This window comes from Protopterus annectens, chromosome 8.part0 (assembly GCF_019279795.1).
Source record: "Protopterus annectens isolate FY-2018-M chromosome 8.part0, PAN1.0, whole genome shotgun sequence".
Lineage (NCBI taxonomy): Eukaryota > Metazoa > Chordata > Ceratodontiformes > Protopteridae > Protopterus > Protopterus annectens.
In genome coordinates, this window is record NC_056741.1 from 46,357,335 (window position 1) to 46,377,319 (window position 19,985).

The 19,985-nt window shown below is 39.8% G+C and overlaps 1 long non-coding RNA gene across 1 annotated transcript; it reads right to left on the reverse strand.

Annotated features, from left to right (window-relative positions):
• Positions 1-2,853: 2,853 nt before the first annotated feature.
• Positions 2,854-18,155, reverse strand: LOC122808632. The gene is made up of 2 exons (XR_006365808.1): positions 17,954-18,155; positions 2,854-3,777 (listed from the first exon to the last, which is right to left on the reverse strand). It is a non-coding gene; the product is annotated as an uncharacterized LOC122808632 (long non-coding RNA).
• Positions 18,156-19,985: the final 1,830 nt, after the last annotated feature.

The following is a 19,985-nucleotide window of genomic DNA, read 5'->3' on the forward strand; positions in this document are numbered from 1 at the left end:
ACATTCCTTCTTCTTCCTACTGCTCTAACTCTATTGTTCTACTTATCACCTCTCACACATTCCTTCTTCTTCATACTGCTCTCACTAACTCTATTGTTCTACTTGTCTCCTCTCACAATTTCCTTCTTCTTCCTACTGCTCTCACTAATTCTATTGCTCTACTTATCACCTCTCACACTTTCCTTCTTCTTCCTACTGCTCTAACTCTATTGTTCTACTTATCACCTCTCACACATTCCTTCTTCTTCCTACTGCTCTAACTCTATTGTTATACTTATCACCTCTCACACTTTCCTTCTTCTTTCTACTGCTCTCAGTAACTCTAGTGTTCTACTTATCACCTCTCACACTTTCTTTCTTCTTCCTACTGCACTCACTAACTCTATTGTTCTACTTATCACCTCTCACACTTTCCTTCTTCTTCCTACTGCTCTCACTAACTCTATTGTTCTACTTTTCACCTCTCACACTTTCCTTCTTCTTCCTACTGCTCTCACTAACTCTATTGTTCTACTTATTACCTCTCACACATTCCTTCTTCTTCCTACTGCTCTAACTCTATTGTTCTACTTATCACCTCTCACACTTTCCTTCTTCTTTCTACTGCTCTCACTAACTCTATTGCTCTACTTATCACCTCTCACACTTTCCGTCTTCTTCTTACTGCTCTCACTAACTCTATTTTTATACTTATCACCTCTCACACTTTCCTTCATCTTCTTACTGCTCTCACTAACTCTGTTGTTCTACTTATCACCTCTCACACTTTCCTTCTTCTTCCTACTGCTCTCACTAACTCTATTTTTATACTTATCACCTCTCACACTTTCTTCATCTTCTTACTGCTCTCACTAACTCTGTTGTTCTACTTATCACCTCTCACACTTTCCTTCTTCTTCTTACTGCTCTCACTAACTCTATTATTCTACTTATCACCTCTCACACTTTCTTTCTTCTTCCTACTGCTCTCACTAACTCTATTGCTCTACTTATCACCTCTCACACTTTCCTTCTTCTTCCTACTGCTCTCACTAACTCTATTGTTCTACTTATCACGTCTCACACATTCCTTCTTTTTCCTACTGCTCTCACTAACTCTGTCTGTTAAACTTTTACTTATTTATTGCATTTGTTAACTTGAAAGGTCCACTGGGTCTAGAAAGAGAACATTTTCAGTTGAGGCTCGAGGAGAAAAGCTCCACATTAATTACATACAAAGTGAAATGTTTATACACAGAACCAAGTATGATCAGCAGTGCTTTCACATTCAAAGAAAAAAATAAAAGCAACAACAGTGATTACGTTTCTCTCACTATACCACATCGACCCATCACAATTCGTTTCCTAGACTCTGTTTTTCCATCTCACAGCATCTCTCCTCCTGGCTTGCCTACACAATAATGTATCCTCCCCAAAAAAAAACAAGTAAAGCCATCTCAGTTCTAAATTTTTTTATATATCTTACTAATCATTAATTGCTACTTTTGTAAACTTTTTATGTGCTCTTGTGAAAATTCTATTGAAAAAAAATCTTATTTACTAGTGTGGAGTGTTCTCCCCAGGCATCCGCTCAAAAATAACACTTGCTCAGTTGGGCTATCCTGGTCAACAAATGTCAAATAAATAATAAAAATAAATAAATACATTAATTCATGTCTAAACTGTTTTTAATATTTCCACCCCTGACATTCTTAAACACTATATCTATCACTCTAAATATAAAAGTATGCCCTAAGTCATATTTCATCATATGGTTAGGCAGAGCATTACTGTTAACATTTCTTCGCATCTCAGACTGATGCTGAATTATCTGCTCCTTAAGTTTTTTAGTGCTCTTCCCAACATAGAACTCAGGGCATATCGTACAGGTAGCTATGTTATTTGTATTACAGGTAGCAAAGTGTCTGAAAGTGTATTTTTTATGTGTAATTGGATTTATAAACTCATTTCTGCCTAGTATGAGTTTACAGCAAGAACAATTATAACAAGGGACCATTCCCAAACCTGTTACTTAATTCTACTTTATTATCATAAGTCATGTCTTTGTAACAGAGTCACTGTTTTAAATTCTGACATTTTTTGTAAGCAAAATGTTTTTTTTTCTCTAATATACTATTTCATTTCAGGCATCGCCTCCAAAATCCCCCATTTATTCAATACAATTTTTTTTACCTTATTTGTTCTTCTATTATATGTTGTGACATAACGTGCATGGCTATGTCTGTGTCTCTGATTTATAATATTTCCGTGATCCATGGCTCTCTTAAAATAGGGTTTAGCTACTCCCTCCCTCTCATCCATAACTTGATGTACAGATTCGCTGCCATAACCTCTTTCTTTAAATTCCTGCACCACGGTCTACATTTGTTCACAACACTTTTGTATATCCGAGTTCAGTCTGCTGACACTCATCAGCTTACTTTTCACAATACCTTTAACTGTATGACCTGGATGCATACTGCTTCTGTGAGGATACCTGCTAGCTTGCACTCCTTTCCTGCGTATGCTACTAAATATGCTGCTGTTACATTTCTCTGTCTTCACATCCAAAAAAGAAATCTTATCTTTCGAAAAGTTGAGTTTAAAGTTAAAAAAACTAGTGTTTGCATTTAAATAACTAACAAACTTATTAAGTTCTTGTTGATCACCTTCCCAAATAAGGAAGATATCATCCACAAAATACTTAATAAAAGAAATCTTGGATGTGAAGTTTGATGGACAATTATAAATGTACTGAACTTCCATTGATTTAGGGCTATATTAGTGTATGTATTGACGATCGAGGCACCCAATGCCACTCCAGATACCTGAGTGTACACTTGATTATCGGAAATGAAAACATTACTAGTCAAAACTGCTTCAAGCAATTCACATATAATTTCAGTCTCTCTTCCATCTAAACCACTATTAGAGCACAGGAAGTCACGTCCAGCATCCAAGCTGTAAATTGTTAGGAATCACCGTAACAAATGAATTAATGTCGAGTGTTACAAAGATGAAATCAGTAGCTCGCTTCAAAACATGACACTCATGCAATTTAGTTAAAAAAAATCTCCTGTATCACAGATATAACTTTTCACATTAATGAGATATTTACTTAAAACAGATTCCAAACACAAAGAAATGGGCTCTGTGATCCATCCTTTGCCCGACACTATAGGCCTCATTGGTAGACATTTTAGACCCTCATTGGTAGACATTTTAGACCCTTGTGGATTGCTGGTAATTCATGTGGGACTGGGATCACTGGGCATGATACATTAAAAACTGTAGGTCATATATAGACATATTTACTGTATGTATGATATTAGGCAAATCTGCCCTAGCGATCTCCACAAAAGTTCATTCATCATTCAAATAATCATTCATAAAAGATGATCACTTTTGCCCAGCATGGCTATGGCTCTGCCTTTATCAGCTTATTTTATAACAATGTTAGTATTTTCCTGCAATTTCAATAAAGCATCATGTTCTTCTTGAGTTAAATTATACATTCTAGCTTTATCTCGAAGGTCGTACAGCTGACAAAGTTGTTGCTCACAGACACTGCATTTTAACACTGATGAAGAGAGAGATCCCGAAAGCTTTGGGGTTATTAAAACTTTTTTTGGCATTTCAGAGTTGGGTGCTTCATTTGGATTTGTCGTTTTATTGCCACGTGCTCTGTTGACCATATCTTCTGATCCAGTTTTGTTGGTAAAAGTTCACACATTCTCAGGCCACAAGATATACACGCACAGCAGAACTTAAATTTTGCTTTACAAATGTGTTAACTGTCTGAAATAAGAAATAAACAATACAGTGTGTCACATATTTAAATAATTGTTCTACCATAGCACAACAATAAGCAATAACAATGCTGTATGACAACATTTTTAGATACCCTAATAGATACTTATTCTGTTTATACTTTATTGACTGGATTAGTTCCACTAGGCCACTGGCCTCTTTTCAAGGGAAACTTGAGGAGGTATTGTTCTCCTACTCTTTTCAATAAGTGCCTTGGAATTGTTTATACCCAACTGAGCTACCTCCAACGTAAGTAGATGAGACCCCAATTTAAGGTCTCATCTAAAGAAAGGATGGTACACTGAGGAGAACAGCACTCTCCACCCTCCCACTTATGCTGACTGCAGTGTCAATATTGGAAATTAATCCAACTAACTGGTGTGAGAATGGAACACTCAACCTTATCTTCCAGCACCGAAGGTGAGTGTGTTACCTTTTGAGCCACTGAGATTAATAATGTTTATTTATTTATTTTACATTTGTTTACCGAGAAAGTCTGACTGGGCATGCATCCCATTTTCAGTGGATGCCCTGGGAGAAAACCTCCACAAAGATTAGCACAGCAAATACAGTAAATACAATACACATGTTAATAAAGTACAATACAGCGTCAAAAGGTTAATACGGTACAGTTTATGTTTTAAATAGTAAATGGTTGGAGCTTAAGGACAGTGGTTTGCTGACAATAATGCCAGCCCCAGGAAGATAATATGAGCATCTGACAAAAATATAGCACGTCAAATGATGGCCTGTACAGGGCAGTTGTGGTGGTGCCTCACAGTTCTCTGGTTTGATTCTTGGCTGGGGTGCCTTTTGTGCAGAGCCTGCATGTCCTCCCTGCAGTCGTGTGTGTTTCCTCACACATCCCAAAGACATGCCACAGGTGGATTGGACACTCTAAAATTGACCCTAGGTGTGAGTGTGTGTGTGTGTGTGTGTGTGTGTGTGTGTGTGTGTGTGTGTGTGTGTGTGGATTCACTTCATAATCTTGAAATACTGAAATCTCAAATTTCAGTATCTCGAGACCACAAAGCCGAAAATCCATAAACTCGAAACCCCAAAAGCGTGAAACTTAAAATCGTGACTTCTACACTAAACATACTGCAGACACAAACACAAACATACACCTCCCTTCACATACACAAACACCTACCCTACATAGAAGCAAGGGGGCAAGCTCCCCTGTGCTCCCCACACCCCCCTACTTAAATATACTAACTCCGAGGTTGCACTACACAGACAAAGACACAACCACACAAGCTACATTCCCCTTGCACACACACACATCACACTAACAAAACACACAGACACACACTAAAGCCCCTACCCAAAACCCGTAAAACACAAACACTTACCTACATCTCCAACCACCCACTCACACACCGCAACACCAGAACCGCTAATTCAAATTCTCTGAACTTTGGGATTTTGAATTTCGCGTTTCTGGGGTTTCGGTATTCTGCACTTTCGCCCTTCTGGTCTCAGGATACTGAAATTAGGGATTTCAGTAGTCTGAGATTCTGAAGGGAACCCATGTGTATGTGTGTGTGTGTGTGTGTGTGTGTGTGTGTGTATGCCTCCTGTGGAAGGTTGGGCACTGGGCTAGCAACTTGACAACTCCACTGCCAATTGTTCTGCATACTTTAGTTCTGCTGTTGCGACCCCTAACAGGAAAAGAGGAAACGATGGCCTGTTGCTTATGTTCATGTCATTCTATGCCTGCTGGTTAAAACGTAAAAGGGGAGAAATAATGAATATTCAGTGTAGTCTAGTAATACATGCACAGTGAACGCTGTAGTTGTTAAGGAGTCACAGTAATTAAAAGATGTGTGTATTACAACTCTGGCTTCCTGAACTTATAAATGATATTTTATATTCAAATCACATTAGGAAAATACACAGAAGCACCACTGGCAATAGTCTCCTTTCACCTAACTTATTTTGAATTATGTCTTCTTGTCTTTCGGCTTATCCCGGTTAGGGGTCGCCACAGCGGAACTCCGGTCCGCTAATGTGTGGTAGTGGATTTTTACATGCCGAGTTACCAGCCCTGACGCACAACCTTCAATGAAGGCATGCCCATACACGCAGGCCTCCACACAGAAGACGCTCTAGCTGAGAATCGAACGCGACAATGTCTTGCTGTGAGGTGACAACGCTACCGCGGCACCACTACCGCGGGTTTATTTTGAATTATGTAGCTTTATTTAATTGTTGGCACAGCTTTCAAAGAAGTCAGAGTACTCTCACATGATATGGCAGTGCCCTAGTTTGGAATAATGCCTAGGTACAATGAGAAGCCTTATTAATAAAGCACCATGAGACAGTGGACCCACATATCCTGGATTATTTAGGTCAGGGGCAGAACTGCTTCATAAATGAGTTGGACAGATCCATTATTAGCAAGGCCCAGTGACACAGCAGTGCTAACACAACTGGGAAAATCAGGATTTCAATTCAGATATGCAAAGGTAAAAACAAATTCTTGTAATTGCTTAATGTCCAAATAAAGTATCATCAGCATATGACCTAAATATATATATTTATATACCTATATTGATAATTATATAATGCAATCTAATTTGTATCCTAAAACATACATTCTGATTCAACAAAGAAATCAATTTGCCCATTGTAAATCAGGCATCAGCCACAGACAGAAAATCTGGCTACTGTAACCTAATATACATTTCAAAAACCTCAGCCTGACATAAAGAAATTTCCAACAATCTATAAGTATCAGAACATATATATTTTATGCATGCTAGTACATTAAGAAGCTGTCCCTAGGCATGAAATATTGCAGAAATTAACAAAAGATGAAGTTTACAGATACAATACCATTATTTAAAAAGGGAAGTGATTTCTTTTTTTTAATAATGATATTGTAATAATGCCAGTATTGCGCTCATGTGTAGGTAATGCTGGCTTATCCATGGCTGGCTTGTTTGATTGTGATGGTAAAGCATTACCCAGACCCCTAACGGATTGTTACCTAATGACCTCATTATTGATGAAGCCTAACTAGATTCACAAGGGGTGCAAATAAAAATAAGGAAAACTGAATACAGGGAAAATTGAAGAAAAGCAGAAGTGGGAGGTAATGCTTTGCAATGCCAGGAGCCCAGTAAACAAAATGAGTTGGCTACAAGTTGCTGTTGTAGAAATAGCGATGGACACTGCAGGTATAACAGAAATATAGGCTGTACTGTACAGCTGTCTGAGAAGTGCAGGAATGAATTAACAACTGATTCAAATAAAATCAGTAATTTCTGAAATTCATTATTACACTTTCATGGGTGCTTTGCCTATTGCATCCCTTGACATGGGAGCTATGGACCCCCGCACTCACTCTGATTATATATAGTAAGTCCAAAAGAACTTTTCTCCCTGACCTCTCCTGAAAATGGATAAAATTACCCAGTCAGACTTTCACGGCAAACAAATGTCAAGAAATACATACATAAATAAATAAATAAAATAAATAAACAAACAAACAAATAAATAAAGTCTGCTGTACCTTCAGCTACCCTGGTCTCAGAATTAGTATACATTCTACCTCTTCACACTTAAATTCTTGTTTGTGAAAGGATCAAGCTTACAACCCTTGGACATTCAGAGGGCATCTACAACTGCACAGTGACTAACATCACCATGATTCAAGATATAAGGAAAGGGCAGACAGACTGACAGACAGACTGAGGGATCAACAGGAATGAGAGTGTGTGGTTAGGGGGGAATTAAGCATATTGTGGGAGAGACAAGTGAGAAAGAAGAGAAGGAAGACATCGAAAATGGAAATCTTTGTTTTTCTGCTGCAGAAACCTGTCAAAGAATCGACATACAAAGTGAAGGCTGAATTCCCAAATTAAATTTGTTGAAAAAAAAACTTTCAGTGACAGTCAAGATTTTCTTTTTTCCCTACTTTTGTGCAACCTCACAGTATGTATATATAAGTCTGAAGAATTTTTTCTCATATGGGGGTTACAGGGAGGCTTACCCTGCAAAAAAAATGTCATTCCAAAGTTCATTGAAGCTATTTCAGTTAATTTATTTTAAGGAATCAGCATTCACTTAATATGTTGCTGAGCTATCAAGATTGATTGATTGATTGATTGATTGATTGATTGATTTGTTTTTGCTGCATTTCTGTCAGCTTCTGTCTCTGTAGTTATAGATGAAAGCAAAGAAAAGTGCCAGAACTGGACAGTAAGATGAGGCTGGATAACTGGACAGATAGAGAAGTGACCAGTGCAAAAGATGAAAAGGAACTTGTAGAACTTCTAGATCAGGCAGAGGGATCATCGAGGTACACCATTTTGAAAGCAGGACTACTTGATGTGACCCCCTCTGATTAAACTCTGCATTGTCTCTATGGAAACCATAGTAGTGGAGGCAGTGGACTATGAGATGGTGCCTCCGGTGCCCAGGAGATGGGATCTGTAGAAGGATGGCCAGATATGGGGAGAGGCCCTACTAAACTGAAAAGCCAGTGCAGAAAAAAAGATGGGCATAGAACAGTCAACTTACAGATTATGGAGCTTGTTTCTAACAAGACCTTCAAGGGCCTACAAGGTGAGCAAATTAGTGGTTATGGTTTAGTGGGTGACTATAGCAGTTACTACATATAGGAGGAGTGGGGAAAATCTGGATAAATATAAGGTAGTTGTAAAGGGTGTGAGAAGGAACAGGATCTGCAGGTTATAATCATCCTAGAAGGATGTCAATCAGTGTGAAAGGACAGTAGTTAAGGCCAACAAGATTCTGGACCATATCTAGGGGAAATGGACACATGGAGTGTTGTGATCATCATTCTGTTGCTTGTGGCACTAGTGAGGCCACATGTGAAATAATGCACCCAGTTATGATTTGCCATACAGATTAAGGGAGATAGGTCTGGGAAGCAACATAACAAAGGAGAGCTGGCAGAATGGATAAAAGACTGGAAGGTCTGATGTAGGTGGAAAGACTCTTAGTGACTGATACGTGCACAGGGGAAAGAGAGACAGAGGAAGGGTAGAAAGACTATGGATAAACCACATTGTAAGGAAACAAGTGGGTGAGGAACAATTAGGAGGAGAGGCAGCACAGGTAAGATGAAGGCACGGGGGAATCTGGATGGGGCAAGATTCAAGGTTGTTTTAAAGAACTAGGATTTCATGCACAAAGCGATATAGTTCTGGAGTGCATTGTCAGATGAAACTATGGAATGCGGGTCAGCAGACGAGCTCAATGGTGCTGGAGATAGATATGACAGAGAAGGGGGTAAAGGGAGAGATAACTGCAAGGGGACTAGCAGAAACAATAAAACAGACTTGAGGTTACTGGTGTTCCCTCAGCATCTTTCTGTGTTTTCCTGGTATATTTAATAAAACAATGCATTACACAATAGTGATGTAAGAACTGTCTAACAGCAGGGGATTTGGATTAAACAGCACTTTGAATGCAGACTGTGTCTCCATGTAAATTATCACACAATCGGTTAGATGCCAGTAGTGGCTAGATTGTAGAAATGTGTTTGCAGAGACAGTAGCAGCTGTTTGGCACACACACACAGATAATTAAATGGGATTGTAGGAGATTAAGGAAATCTCTGGAAACTGAAGCAGTGGATGGCAGAAGGCAAATGGAAACAAATAATAAGCAACTTTAATGACCTACTCAAGTATTTTGAGCTTTTAAGACTAAGGCAGTGGAAGGATGCAAACCTTGGGTGCACTTTGGGATAACAGGCCAACACATTCCTTTTTCTGTCCGACCATAAGGCCTGCAGGAAGGCCAGGACCTTATGTGGACCACCTTGTTGGGACTGTCTCCTTATTTGCGGTAGAACAGACTGTTGAAATGGTTTTGACTAATCATAGTTTTGTTAGTACAGCTGTCAGGCAGTGTGTGGCTGGGAGTTGGTACGTTGTTGTCTGAGAATTCCAGGCAATATTCCATGTAACTAGCAGACACTTAGCATGCCATGCTCTCAGGACACGTAAGGTGCACAAACAAAGTTCATGCACCTCTGTTCCAGTGATCACTAGCCTCTGATAAGAAACAGACCATCAAATTGAACAGAAAACAGCATGTGCTGTGTGTCAGTTGCTGTAGCCAAAATGCTGTCAGGTCTGATGTGTAACACTGGAGCCAGAAATCCTGTACAGCTGAACCAATATCTTTCAGAGGACATAGAGTTCAGCTGTGAAAAGGTCAGCATCCCTATTTATAACAGTTTGTTTCACTGGTGTTTGTCACTCTGTTGCTGAGTCCACAACTTGGTAGAGCTAGGTGTTGGACAGATTGCAGCATCCTTAGCCATGCAGCTGACTGTTTGTGTCCTACCATGAGCATATCATCTTCAAAAACCTACAAGGCAGACAGAATTAGGCTTCATGATCTGATGTCACCTGTGATCTTGGGACAGAAACTGGGATGAGAAACAAATGCAAGCTGCTTTCTCGTCATAAATGCAAACCTAAAAGTTTTCACAGGCGATTTATAGAAAATGGTCTACAATTTAAGTGTCAGGACCTCACAAGAGCTCTTTGTTGAGAGAGAGTTTTAGGTTTAGCTGGAAAACATTAACTGACGCACATGCACGAGTGACCGCATACTTACACACACACACACACACACACACACACACACACACACACACACACACACACACACACTCCCACAGACATGTGCATGCACACATATGCACAAACACGTGCAATCTACACACACATGGCATACACATAAGCAGACATACACACACATATATACAGCATATGTATAAGCACAGACATGCATGCTACCATATGGTCCCATGCACTTCCCATCACGGTTGTACTTAACAAACTTTTAGAAATGGTTATAACCTCCTTATCATATACAATACCAAATTATACAGTTATTGATACAAAAAGGTGTTTATTTTGCAAGTCATTTTGTTGATAAAGACAGACTCCTGAAAATTGCTTTGGAGTTAAAAACTCCTATCATGAAATAATGAAAGACTGATCCCACAATGCTTCACTCCTTAAATGAATGTATAAGCTGTTACATTTCCATGCTAATTGTTATCAACTATGCCTTGCAGGTGATACACTTTACAGTGAAAATTTACATATGAGACAATGTAGTAATAGTCAAACCTCAATGCAAGTAAGTAACTGCTCTGATAAAGAAGTTGTTTTTTAATTACCAGGAATGCCTGGAGATGTATATTTAGTTTAGTATCTGCATTCTCAATATTTTATGAGTGTAGTCATATATGAAAACTGAATAGTGATATTAAAACATGAAATCATTCTATAATCTTCCTTGTTTTTAAAACTACTTGTGATTTTAACATCATATAATAGTACAATAGGAGATTAAATTAAGCATAAATCAAAGATGCATTCAAAGTGCAGCAATATACTTGAATTGCTAAGGTCTCCCTGCTGCAGTTTTCTACTTTTCTACTTATCAAGAGAAACACTGAAATGAAATTTAAGGTTTTCATGTAGTCTGGCATAAAAGCATCCAGAGGATAATTAATACAAGCAAGACTACCTGCTTAAAGGCTTTGAGCATTGCCCTACAATATATGATACAACAGTGATAGAGTTACAAGTGCCCGAGTCTCTCTGATCATGGCTAGAACCAAGAAGAAAGGAAAAGACAACAGTACCTGAGCATAAAGTTCTACATCAGGCAAGAAAAGGACAGTACCCTTTGGGAATCTCTTATAAACAAGGTGATAAAATGCACAATAAAACACTAGAAAGAAGTATATGACCTTAAAATAGAAAATAAGTACATTATGAAATGTTGTGAAAATACACAGTGGCACAGAAGGTAGTGTTGTTGTCTTACAACAAGAGGTGCTCTGGCTTGATTCTTGTCTGGGGTGCTTTCTGTGTGGAGTCTTCATGTCCTCCCTATGCTTGCATGGGTTTTCTCCAGGTGCTCTGGATTCCTCCCACATTCCAAAGACATGCAGTAGGTGCTTGGACGCTCTAAATTGGCCACAGGTGTGACTGTATGTGTGGTGTGGGAAAACAATCACAGAAGGGTAGTGGTGTGAGCACTGGCTGTAGACAATTGTCACTGTTAATGGAACACCCTGACCCATTTGCAAAACTGGGAAAAGGAGGTTGTGGATGGATTACAGTCTCCTGTTATTTCCAGCAATACATTTATGTATTTATTTTTATTGTTATGCACTCTTTTTCTGGTATCATACCTTAAGGTGGAAACTCCAGTTGTTCATAGGTCCATAGGTGTTTACTAGGCTTGCAACCACAAGGTCTTTTTAAGCCTAGCCATGCATCCCAAATCTCTTGCAAATTCTGATACCCTTGAAGGTGTAAGAAGGGGTTTGGGAGATGAAACATTTACACGCAGGGGCCTGGGAGATGAACCATTTACAGGTTACCTGTGTCCATTAGATACACAGGTGCCAAACCAGGGATGAATTTCCTGTTCCCCATCCAATTGTCCAAGTTGCACTTGAATTAAGTTAGGGAGGAACTGTGGTTCACATGGATGGGGAGCCTGTTCCATAGACGGGGTAGTCTCTGGGATACATACCTCTCTCTCCAGCAGGTCCTATTTATATCACAGGCAAAGTTTAAGTCTTTAGAATGGGTAATTCTGGTGCTGATTGTTTTGTGGATATGCAGGAAGTCCGTCAGAGTGGGGTCTGACAATGCCCTGTATGCCAGGCATAGATCTCCTCTCAAAAGCCTGTAGCAGACAGGGATAGGGGCTTGAGGCAGTCTGCATACTTCATTTTACTTACACCCTGTATTCTTTTAGTGAGGAACCTCTGTGGCCATTCCATCTGTTGGATATGCCTGTTTAGGTACATACCAAAGGGGGCATTGTACTCAGTGACAGGTCTGATGAATGACAACCACAGTGGAACAATGACCTCCTTGGACTTGGATCCTATTTACAGTAACCACTAATGAGCAGCTTCTGTTCACATGGATAGCCTTTTGTTGGGTCATCATGGGGAGGGACACTGACTACTGGTGCACATGGGTTCCATTTTTACGGCATCCTAATAGATGGGATGCTGCACACAGGAACTTGTTGTCGTGTGACTGTCAGCATTCTTTGTTTATTTTATTCATTTCTCATTGGCTTTCTTTCACATATGAAGGGGTAAAACATTGATTTTTCTTGTTCCCTGGGCCCCATGGGTAAATTATTTACCTCAGGGATGATAACTAATCTTTCTTCACCATGGGTAACCTTTAGCAACCTGTTCAGACCAGAAGAACTTGGCACTGGCTGGGCAGGGGGACTATGAGATACTTCTGTGTCCTGAACTTCACTGGATAAAATTAAACTACAATGAAATAGTGGATGGCAGACATTTGGTGAACTACCAGTCCCAAGGGATGACAGTGCAATGTCCCATTAGCTGTGTTCCAACTTTCCCATAGGGATCTAAGACACAAACAGCAGGATACCAGCCCAAGGCAATACCAGAGGGACAGCTGCCTGGGAGGGCTGGAGGGACACGTGGCACATCACTGGGGGGCAGCCTCCCAGAATACCACTAAATACTCTGTTCTATTATTTCTGCTGTCTGAAAAGCTGTAACTTATGCAACATCAGTGCACTGCTGCTAAGCCTGTACGGTGCACCTTCCCAGAGACAAGACTTGAACTCATGACGTTACATTGCGTATTGCCCTAATCATGTTCCATCTGGCTACCCTCCAGGACATACTGAAGTATAGCTACATCAGTGGCACGAGACATTCAACACATATACAGAGATGTGTGGGAGGGGGATGGGCAGAGATAGGGAGAGGAAATTAAAATGGATTTAAGTAAGAGGAACAATTACCACCCTGTGTAAAAAGGCACATCTTAATTTTGATCATACAAGGAGCTAAAAATGACATTGAACTTTACCTTTATGTTTTTGTGAAGGATGTCAAACTAATGTGTTTTGATATTTTTCTTCTAATGTTTTTAGAGTCCATGACATGCAATTCTTTTAAAATATGACAGAAAAAATGCATTCTCTGGGGAGTTTCTATGTTCTCTCTTTGTATATGTGGATTGACTCTGGAATTTCATTTTCCTCCCACATCTCAAAAACATGCAGGTAAGTGAACCAATGATGCTCAAATTTTCCCCTAAGTATGAAAGCTGTGTACATGTGTACTAATAGACTGACATCACATCCAGAATATGTTCTCTGCCTTACATCAGCTGCTTGCCAGGAAAGTCATGGGCTTCCTGACTTCAATGAATTGGATTTAGATACACAAGATAATGACTGCTGAATTAAGATCCATCATCCCATGGTGTGTGAGTTAGTGTGTACGCATGTGTGTGTGTGTGTGTGGGCATTTGGGTGTGCATACATGCATGCATAAATGTGGATATATGCGTGTATCCAATCAAGAGAAAACATTTATATGTGTGTATGCTTGTGCGTACACATGCACATGTGTGTCTGTGCATGAGTGTGTGTGTGTGTGTGTTTGTGTGTGTACGTAAAGTAAATGATGGCAAAATAAGAAAAGAAGAACAGAAGTTATGTAAAAGGTAAAGGATGGTGACATTTTTTCTGGTGTGTGTTGCACAGCATAGTGCACATGCAGTAGTTGCAGCCAAGGTCTGATCTCCCATTTCTTACAGCTGTGGCAGCTGACTCATACAAATAGTTATCAGCGTTGAGGCTTGACTATAAAATCAGTACAGATACTCATAAGTGAACAGAAATGAAAAGTACATACATCTTGTAATATGCTAGGAACATGGAAGACCAAAGGGTAGTTTTATTTCACTTATTTGTATTTTTGACCTTAGTCTAACTAAGCTAGTGACCCCTTTTCAGTGGTCTCCCTGGGAGAAAAGTTTCACAGTAGCAGACATATTAACAATTTTAAGTCAGCTGTACAATCAGCCATAGTAAATAAACATCTTTACAAGCAGAAATTGTCATAACAATATAAAAATGGCTTTGTATATGTAAGTAAATACCTGCCTCATAAGTTTTAAACAAAGGCTCAACATTTGTTAGAATAAAGTATGTAACAACATATGTGTGCGAGTAAGACAGTCATACAAGAAAACAAAATGGAAAGATGCATACTCATTAGAAATATGAAGTGTAGCGCTGGTGGGGCCTAGAGTTGTACTTTCTGAAGTACTATCTGTTGTCTAGATGGACCGTTATACATATATCCCACCTGTGCCAAAGATCATTCTAGTGATCCTACCTGTGCCAAAGATCATTCTAGTGTTGCAGATAACATATTCAGTAAGAGAATTTACGCATGAGTACAGGTGTGCAAGTGCATGTATGTGTGTTGGGAGGGTGTACATGCTGGGTGTGATTCTTACTGTTATGGCCGTATTTCTCACTTGTTGGACTGCCGCTAACAGGTAAATGTGGTTCATTTACTCTTACACTGAACCTTGCAACTAACTATTCCTGAGATTTTTTTAAATAATTTTTATTAAAACAGGGGAAGTAACTTAATTTCCAAAAAAAAAAAAACATACACCAGCTAAAAGAAATTTCAAAAACTGAACAACGCTGAGGAGTAACGGGCCTATTCGTAGATCTGTAGGTACTATTAGCCATTGAGTACTCAGTTTCATTTCTAAAAATAACACTTATAAAATATGGCACATTGTGTATAGCAGATAGTTTAGCACAAAAACACCATTTGCCAACTTGGCTTAATTTTCTCGAAACTGGCATGCAATTGGAAATATAGGGGAAAAAAAACTTGCTCACCACCCAAAAATAACGGCCCTATTTACAAATTTTTATAGCTGCCACTATCCTAACTACCCCCGAGATTTGACTGAAAATAGCATCAGGTTGCTTGCCTCTCTCCCTGGATAATAAAAACAAAAGGATTATTTAGTGCATTATTCAGTGAAGATGAACCACATTGCATTGCTTTTCATTTAATTTTTTCAATGTATTTCATTGCCACTGTTCATTTTTACTTTGCATTCTTTGTCATTTCTCTGTTAACTTAGCATTTTTAGCAGTGTGCCCTGGTTTGTTTTGGATGTCTTCCAGTTTGCACTGCTTTCGAGGAAACAGAGACACAGACATCCAATATGAAATGTTCAACTTCCTTGTCCATGTGTCTGTCTTTTCTTGGTCCTGCATTGAGCATAGAGCATACTGTCATTTTCTTCAGCACCTCTTCAATGCTTCAGCACAGGTCTCTATGCATATCTGCTTCAACTCCAGCCCTGCCCATTTGTGGTCTGGGTGCCATTAGCAGCATGCTGGTTTCCATTAGCAGAATGCACTTATTTCATCACTTGGGACTATTCAGCACATGGGAGATGTGGGCATTCATCCATGGCATAATTGATGTGGCAGGGATTGTAATGTTGTGCAAATTAGGATACATGCAAAGTCATTTTATCTCAGTGTTTTCATTCAGATAATTTCACTGGCCAGGTGCCGGGTACACCATTTCTTCTTCTATCTCGTCTCCATTCGTGCTGTACTGCAATACTCATTACCACTGGTACCATGCTAACTCTAAATTGTGCCTAATTTGTGGAATATCCTGATTTTGCTTCATATTTTTGCCCTGTCTATTTTATATTTTTTTGATATTCTGCTAAACCAGGGAAGATTAGTCAGTCAATAATGCTAGATATTAGAGTTTTATATCTCTTATTCTTAAGAAAATGCATGCTTATACAAAACATGTTGTGCTATTAACCTTTTAAGTGAATTAGGGTAATATTTACAAATTGTCCCTGATTGTAGGCCTTTGTCTCCCAGTTGTTTTGGCTCTGTCCCCATTTCTTAAGTAAAGAAGATGAGTGTTAATCATTTGCATCCCCTGATTTCTAGTGTAAAGGGACCTGGACTGCCAGTATCCTACCAGGAATAATGTATTTTTTCTATTGTTGTAGCTTAATGTTCTCACTGATATGCAGATCCAGCCTTGGGACACAAGACACAGAAATTTAAGGGCACACCTGTTTCCAAGTTCTGCAGGTCATTGAAGAAGGGTATCTGTACATGTCATTCCAAGTCTCTACCCCAGCGGCCAGCAGGGGGCAGTAATGCAGAGTGAGTTCCCACAGCTTCTGTGTTTCTACAATGCAACATCTGCAAAGCATGCCAGGATCACTAGTCCGACTCCAACCTCAGACATTCACAACAGAATATGATACAAAACTCCTAAGCTCAGAAACATGTAAAGACAACAGGATTTCTGATTAAGCCAGATATCCCACTTTTCTTTACACTTGACAAGCACACCCACCTAACTAGTGACACAACATTAAAATAACAATATGCAGGAATGAATAGTACAGTGCTTTAGTTAACTCACTAAGCTGGAGATCTGTGTTCACATCCCATCACTTCTCTCTTGCATTCTATGTCACTGAGCAAGTGCCTGAACATCCTTGTGCGTTCTTATAAAGTATACATTAATTGAGCCCAGGAGTCCTGCATAAATTTTCATCACCCAATGCCAGCTGTCTGTTGTCGTTCTCGTCTTACAACAAGATTCATCACCCAATGCCAGCTGTCTGTTGTCGTTCTCGTCTTACAACAAGACCTGGCTGGCTGCAGGTATTGCAGGAGGCTCTGTAGCAATGCTGTGTAGGTGTTTAGTAGTAACTACTGTGATTCCAGTGTCATCTTGTATCTCTGTGTTTTCATGTTTTTTCTTGCAGCAACATTTAACTAAAATTACACCCCTTGGTTTCTTGTTTCTGACCAGACATCTGTAACCATCCTATTTCTTATAACCTTACCATACTCTCCTTCAGTCAGTCTGAAGTAGAAATCCACTTACGTAGTCAACTACACAGAAATGATATCTGTTCAACAGAGCTGTATACATAGTCAAGTTAGCCTTTTTATGCGTATACAGTTAGCCTTTGTTATGACGGATACACAATTGGAAGAACAATTTTATCATCACTGCCCTTATTATTCTCCAAACCAGCTACCATAACTGTGATCCTTTTATCAACTACCACATTGCTGTACTTCTGTTTCTCTGCACCATGCTGATCTCGTTTCCTTCTCAAAGAAAATCCTCAAGTTGTCTGCACTTTTACCTGCTTCCTCCCTCAGTGACAAGCCTCCAGCTGCTACCTGATTACATTACTGCCTTCTACCCATCACCTCTTTTAGGTGCACCCCTTTCTCAGGTTACCCCTGGTTCCTTCACCTTGTCTTGCACTGCTTTCCACACTCCCATTTGTTATATTACTCTCCTTCGTGCAGGACACAGAACCAAGTGTTACTGTCCGCTGGGGTCTCTGGCCTACGGCATGCGATGTTGTAATCAGTTAATTACTGACATCCTTTGTTCTGCTTCTGTTAGTACCAGTACACCCATATGATATCCATGGGCTTTCAGGAAATGCATCTGAGCTCCTCCCTCTCCCACAGAATGCGCCTTGCATACCACACCCCCTCCTTCCCTTCACCCACTTACAAAGCTACATTAACTGATTGTCTGTTGAAAGAAGAAAACTGACTTCTGCTGGTGAGCGAGTTCATCTAGACAGCGATAAACAACAGGGAACATAGATGTATATTTTAAACGATGCTGCCCCCTAGTGTTCAAAGCTTTAACTGAGCCTTTTGGCATCTGCTCCTGCCGACATTATAGTGCAGTAAATATTGAAGGACAAGTGTGGCTGACATAAAGTGGCCTTCTGCATTCTACATCTAACAAAATAAATGCCAGAGCAAAGTTTCCAGCAGCTGAGGGGTTTTACGTGAAGACTTTCTTAGCACAAGATACATATCCCTGACAAAAAAGGGAGAATCCTATTTATAAGGCATATTAAACTGTAAGAATAATTGTGTATGGAGCTAGCAAAAATGGGACGGGTAGTACAGTTAAGTGAAATGGCCTGCGCAAAGCAACTGCAGGCACACCAATAAACTCTGTCATTAACAAATCAACTCTCATAGCTGCGGCGGTGGTGCTGCGGTAGCGTTGTCGCCTCACAGTAAGTGCGTGAATGGGCGTACCTTCGTTGAAGGTTGTGCGTCAGAGCTGGCAACTCGGCACGTAAAAATCTACTGTCAGTCATTAGCGGACCGGAGTTCCGCTGTGGCGACCCCTAACCGGGAAAAGCTGAAAGATACAACAAATCAAACCTTTGTAAGAAACACATGGAAAATTTGGGGGAATTGCTTCCAAGGTTCAGCACAAAGTCATGCAAAGTAACAAAATATGTAACCATCAGAAAATTAAGGGATGGTGTACAGCTATCAGACAAAAATAGGGGGTCTTGATTAATTAGCATAATTAAAGGGTGATGTATAGCAAATACAGAGTTAAGGGATTCTGAAAAACGTATCAGAGCAAGTATTACAGAATGAGTACTACAAATGAATGCTGCAGACTTTGCATGTATCCTAATTTGCACAGTATTATAATCCCTGACACACGATTATACCATGGATGACAACTGAGCTGTTATTGGGCAATGCTGCACAGCCAGCATGTGGAAATTGTTATGCAGCTATCAGAATTTCGAAGCACTGGACAAAGATCAAAGAGACAGAGAGAGAGAGAGACAGACAGCATTAAGGGGTCAGAGGAATAAGGGTTACTACAACGTTAACATAGGAATTAAGGGGTGATATGACGTTATCAGAGATAAAGGATATTGTACAATCATTAAACATTCCTGGGGTACAGTTCATAGGTTATTACTAGACTAACAACCACTAGGGCCCTTACAAGCCTAGCTGTGCACCTCAAACCATTTGGGTCCCGAGTATCATGGGTGTCGATATGGTGGGAGGGCATGTTAGTAAAGAGCTAACTAAGGATTTGTAGGGGGGTGTTATTTAGGATAATGCATTTCTTATTGACAGCTTCTGTCCGTAAGGGACAATGGGGGCAAGACCGTTGGGCAAATTTACAGTTTCCCATCCAATTGTCAAGGTTTTGTTTGAATAGGGTCAGGGCTTAACTCTGTTTTACATGGATGGGAAGCCTATTCCATAGTGTGGGGATCCTTTCAGATGCATATCTGTCTCTCCAGCACTTTCTATTTATGTCACAAGTGAAGTTTATCCCTGGATCTGGTGTTTCTGGTGCTGTTTGTTTTGCGCATGTGCAACAGAGCCATCAGGACTGGGTCTGAAGAAGCCCTGTAAGCCAGGCAAAAATCCCTACTCAGCAGCCTGTAGAAGACTGAATATTGAGAGAAAGCCTTTAGGTGATCAGTGTAGGT